The following is a 6537-nucleotide window of genomic DNA, read 5'->3' on the forward strand; positions in this document are numbered from 1 at the left end:
GCAGGAGTGGGATGTGTCTAAGCTTTACAGCTATGCCTGTCTGTGGCATTGTGGAGCTTATTTTTGTTTCAGAAATCGAATGACCCTTGTGTGGAAAGTTACCTACCTGAAAGATTTTTGGTTGGACTATTTACGGACTGTCTCGTAACTAAGGTAAAAATTATGTATCTAATTTGCAAATGTTGGCTTCATTGTACTAAAATTAACCGTTAAGTAATATCCAAAGCAAATCACAAAAATTCCGATTAGAACTACGGACGCGATGGTAAACTACCTAATAGTTGACTATGTCTTAAACTTTCAAATACTAAACTAACCGGCTCGTTGGAAAGCCTGGAGCACCGCAGAGACATAAGCTCTCTTTGCGTGCTTATGATAACTGTAGAATCAACTCTGGCAGTGTTCCCACTTGATTACAACATGGAGGTATTCAAGGGGCGAAGCAACAAATTGCTGGAAGGCCGGCAAAGTATTGGCGGTTCCTCTGGTGCTGCAGATGTTCATGGGCAGTGGTAATCACTTAACATCAGATGACCCGCCTGCTCGTTATTTTTATTTAAAAAATCCTTTCACGGAAATATACGAATATCTAGGAAATAAACAAACTATTCTGTTGTCTAATTGGGTCAGTAGATAGGTACTCGGTAGATAGGTGCGCGACACGCGTGAACTAATAAATTAATGCCTGTACACGGACCTTTTTTAAAAAGCTGTGGTAGCCTAGTGGTTAGGACATCCGCCTTCCAATCGGAGGTCGGGGGTTCGATCCCGGGCACGCACCTCTAACTTTTCGGAGTTATGTGCGATTTTAAGTAATCAAAATATCACTTGCTTTAACGGCGAAGGAAAACATCGTGAGGAAACCTGCATGCCTGAGAGTTCTCCATAATGTTCTCAAATCTGCATGTTCTTTCTATCCTATTTGCCACACTTTTCCATCCCTGGTCACCACCCTACCTTAAAGATCAGTTTAATTTTTTTAGCTCCTTCGAACGTGATCGCGGCCTGCGTTCCTGTTTCGATTTCAAGCTTATAACGACCAAACATAATACGCATGGCTACGCGGAATCATTTACTGTAAAAGCAGCTTCGCTGTGGAATGCACTTCCGGTTGAAATAAGACGCTCCAAATCGCTGGCAATCTTTAAAAACCGTGTCAAGAAACACTCTGTCACTGTAGATTTTCTGCCATAACTATATGTACAGTTAGCTATGTAGTATGTATTATTTATTTAATTATACTATATTGATTTTATATAGTATTTATATACATGTATATTGTAGATATTATATTATATTTTATAGTATGTACCTATTAGAGTGTACGTGTTTATATATACCTATATATATTATACTATATATAGCTCAATTACCACTCACTGACTCACTGACTGACTCATTGACATAATTGTTCTCCTAGAAAGAGACAGAAAATGATATAATAATGTATGGGAGATATGTTCAGGAGTGGGATTCGAGTAGGGAAAAATTATGACATTTCAGAAAAACAAGATGGCGGCCGACCTGACTTTTGTAACTTTTTTGTTTTCCAACCGATTTTGTTACAACTTGCAGGTCTTGCAGATATTAGTAAACGGTTTTTAGAAAAAGTGAAAAAAATTTGAAAAACAAGATGGCGGCCGAGATTTTCAAAAAATTCCCTCCTGTAAAATTTTGTATGAAACTTTTTTTTTTCACTTACGGTTTCATATAGAAGACAAAGATTTCTTTAGGGGAACACATGGAGGGAGCTGATGATTGAGGATTTCGGAGGCGGGTGAAGGGCACGCTCGAGGTATTGAAGATAGGTGGGAGGTGCTCGACCAAATGTCATTCGAAACCTCATCCAATTGCCAAAAATTTAAAAAAAAATTCAAAATTCCGAAAAAAAGATGGCCGCCATACAAATTTCATCCGCGTCCATCTCGGAGGGTATGAAAGATGGAAGAGTGGTTTCTTGGCAAGAGATTATCAGGATCCGAAGGTCTACTCGATGGGTGGAAAAAAAATTCAAAATGGCGGAATTTTTTTTTTAATACAAATGTATGACTTTTTTAAATTGTTCAAAATGGCCATTATAGACCTCGAGAGCTGCTTTAGCAGCTCGAGCAGCGAGCAAATACTAGTTATTATACTATATATAGCTCAATTACCACTCACTCACTGATTGACATAATTGTTCTCCTAGAAAGAGATAGAAAATGATATAATAATGTATGGGAGATATGTTCAGAAGTGGGATTCGACTAGGGAAAAATTATGACATTTCAGAAAAACAAGATGGCGGCCGACCTGACTTTTGTAACTTTTTTGTTTTCGAACCGATTTTGTTTAAACTTGCAGCTCTTGCAGATATTAGTAAACGATTTTTAGGAAAAGTGAAAAAAATTGGAAAAACAAGATGGCGGCCGAGATATTCAAAAAATTTCCTACTGTAAAATTTTGTATGAAACTTTTTTTTTTCACTTACGGTTTCATATAGAAGACAAAGATTTCTTTAGGGGAACACATGGAGGGAGCTGATGATTGAGGATTTCGGAGGCGGGTGAAGGGCACGCTCGAGGTATTGAAGATAGGTGGGAGGTGCTCGACCAAATGTCATTCGAAACCTCATCCAATTGCCAAAAATTTGAATTTTTTTTTAAATTCCGAAAAAAAGATGGCCGCCATACAAATTTCATCCGCGTCCATCTCGGAGGGTATGAAAGATGGAAGAGTGGTTTCTTGGCAAGAGATGATCAGGATCCAAAGGTCTATTCGATGATTTGAAAAAAAATTCAAAATGGCGGAATTCATTTTTTCATACAAAATTTATGACTTTTTTAAATTGTTCAAAATGGCGATTATAGACCTCGAGAGCTGCTTTAGCAGCTCGAGCAGCGAGCAAAATACTAGTTATACTATATATAGCTCAATTACCACTCACTCACTCACTCACTGACTGACTCATTGACATAATTGTTCTCCTAGAAAGAGACAGAAAATGATATAATAATGTATGGGAGATATGTTCAGAAGTGGGATTCGACTAGGGAAAAATTATGACATTTCAGAAAAACAAGATGGCGGCCGACCTGACTTTTGTAACTTTTTTGTTTTCCAACCGATTTTGTTACAACTTGCAGGTCTTGCAGATATTAGTAAACGGTTTTTAGAAAAAGTGAAAAAAATTGGAAAAACAAGATGGCGGCCGAGATTTTCAAAAAATTTCCTCCTGTGAAATTTTGTATGAAACTTTTTTTTTTCACTTATGGTTTCATATAGAAGACAAAGATTCCTTTAGGGCAACATATGGAGGGAGCTGATGATTGAGGATTTCGGAGGCGGGTGAAGGGCACGCTCAAGGTATTGAAGATAGGTGGGAGGTGCTCGAGCAAATGTCATTCGAAACCTCATCCAATTGCCAAAAATTTGAAAAAAAATTCAAAATTGTGAAAAAAAGATGGCCGCCATACAAATTTCATCGGCGTCCATCTCGGAGGGTATGAAAGATGGAAGAGTGGTTTCTTAGGCAAAAGATGATCAAGATCTAAAGGTCTACTTCGATGACTAGAAAAAAAAATTCAAAATGGCGGAATTTATTTTTTCCGCCGACTCACTCATTGACATAATTGTTCTCCTAGAAAGAGACAGAAAATGATATAATAATGTATGGGTGATATGTTCAGAAGTGGGATTCGAGTAGGGAAAAATTATGACATTTCAGAAAAACAAGATGGCGGCCGACCTGACTTTTGTAACGTTTTTGTTTTCCAACCGATTTTGTTAAACTTGCAGTTATTTTAGACATGTTATCAAACGATTTTTAGAAAAAGTGAAAAAAATTGGAAAAACAAGATGGCGGCCGAGATTTTCAAAAAATTTCCTCCTGTAAAATTTTGTATGAAACTTTTTTTTTCACTAATACTTTCGTACAGAAGACAAAGATTCCTTTAGGGCAACATATGGAGGAGCTGATGATTGAGGATTTCGGAGACGGGTGAAGGGCACGCTCGAGGTATTGAAGATAGGTGGGAGGTGCTCGACCAAATGTCATTCGAAACCTCATCCAATTGCCAAAAATTTGAAAAAAAAATTCAAAATTCCGAAAAAAAGATGGCCGCCATACAAATTTCATCGGCGTCCATCTCGGAGGGTATGAAAGATGGAAGAGTGGTTTCTTGGCAAGAGATGATCAGGATCTAAAGGTCTATTTGATGACTTGAAAAAAAATTCAAAATGGCGGAATTTATTTTTTCATACAAAATTTAAGACTTTTTTAATTGATTCAAAATGGCGATTATAGACCTCGAGAGCTGCTTTAGCAGCTCGAGCAGCGAGCAAAATACTAGTTATTATACTATATATAGCTCAATTACCACTCACTGACTCACTCATTGACATAATTGTTCTCCTAGAAAGAGACAGAAAATGATATAATAATGTATGGGAGATATGTTCAGAAGTGGGATTCGAGTAGGGAAAAATTATGACATTTCAGAAAAACAAGATGGCGGCCGACCTGACTTTTGTAACTTTTTTGTTTTCCAACCGATTTTGTTACAACTTGCAGCAATTGAAGATATTAGTAAACGATTTTTAGAAAAAGTGAAAAAAATTGGAAAAACAAGATGGCGGCCGAGATTTTCAAAAAATTTCCTCCTGTAAAATTTTGTATGAAACTTTTTTTTTTCAATCTACGGTTTCATATAGAAGACAAAGATTCCTTTAGGGCAACATATGGAGGGAGCTGATGATTGAGGATTTCGGAGACGGGTGAAGGGCACGCTCAAGGTATCGATGATAGGTGGGAGGTGCTCGACCAAATGTCATTCGAAACCTCATCCAATTGCCAAAAATTTGGAAAAAAATTCAAAATTCCGAAAAAAAGATGGCCGCCATACAAATTTCATCGGCGTCCATCTCGGAGGGTATAAAAGATGGAAGAGTGGTTTCGTGGCAAAAGATGATCAGGATCTAAAGGTCTACTCGATGGATGGAAAAAAAATTCAAAATGGCGGAATTTTTTTTTCATACAAAATGTATGACTTTTTTTAAATTGTTCAAAATGGCGATTATAGACCTCGAGAGCTGCTTTAGCAGCTCGAGCAGCGAGCAAAATACTAGTTATTATACTATATATAGCTCAATTACCACTCACTCACTGATTGACATAATTGTTCTCCTAGAAAGAGATAGAAAATGATATAATAATGTATGGGAGATATGTTCAGAAGTGGGATTCGAGCTAGGGAAAAATTATGACATTTCAGAAAAACAAGATGGCGGCCGACCTGACTTTTGTAACTTTTTTGTTTTCCAACCGATTTTGTTACAACTTGCAACAATTGAAGATATTAGTAAACGATTTTTAGAAAAAGTGTAAAAAATTGGAAAAACAAGATGGCGGCCGAGATTTTCAAAAAATTTCCTCCTGTAAAATTTTGTATGAAACTTTTTTTTTTCAATCACTGGTTTTCATATAGAAGACAAAGATTCCTTTAGGGCAACATATGGAGGGAGCTGATGATTGAGGATTTCAGAGACGGGTGAAGGGCACGCTCGAGGTATCGAAGATAGGTGGGAGGTGCTCGACCAAATGTCATTCGAAACCTCATCCAATTGCCAAAAATTTTAAAAAAAAATTCCGAAAAAAAGATGGCCGCCATACAAATTTCATCGGCGTCCATCTCGGAGGGTATGAAAGATGGAAGAGTGGTTTCTTGGCGAAGAGATGATCAGGATCCGAAGGTCTACTCGATGGACTTGAAAAAAAATTCAAAATGGCGGAATTTATTTTTTTCATACAAAATTTTTTATTATTCTAAATGGACGATTATAGACCTCGAGAGCTGCTTTAGCAGCTCGAGCAGCGAGCAAAATACTAGTTATACTATATATAGCTCAATTACCACTCACTCACTGATTGACATAATTGTTCTCCTAGAAAGAGATAGAAAATGATATAATAATGTATGGGAGATATGTTCAGAAGTGGGATTCGAGTAGGGAAAAATTATGACATTTCAGAAAAACAAGATGGCGGCCGACCTGACTTTTGTAACTTTTTTGTTTTCCAACCGATTTCGTTTAAACTTGCAACAATTGAAGATATTAGTAAACGATTTTTAGAAAAAGTAAAAAAAATTGGAAAAACAAGATGGCGGCCGAGATTTTCAAAAAATTTCCTCCTGTAAAATTTTGTATGAAACTTTTTTTTTTCACTTATGGTTTCATATAGAAGACAATGATTCCTTTAGGGCAACATATGGAGGGAGCTGATGATTGAGGATTTCGGAGACGGGTGAAGGGCACGCTTAGGGTATTGAAGATAGGTGGGAGGTGCTCGACCAAATGTCATTCGAAACCCGATCCAATTGCCAAAAATTTGAAAAAAAATTCAAAATTCCAAAAAAAAGATGGCCGCCATACAAATTTCATCGGCGTCCATCTCGGAGGGTATGACAGATGGAAGAGTGGTTTCTTGGCAAAAGATGATCAGGATCCAAAGGTCTATTCGATGATTTGAAAAAAAATTCAAAATGGCGGAATTTATTT

The sequence above is a fragment of the Maniola hyperantus genome, chromosome 3 (genome assembly GCF_902806685.2).
Source record: "Maniola hyperantus chromosome 3, iAphHyp1.2, whole genome shotgun sequence".
Lineage (NCBI taxonomy): Eukaryota > Metazoa > Arthropoda > Insecta > Lepidoptera > Nymphalidae > Maniola > Maniola hyperantus.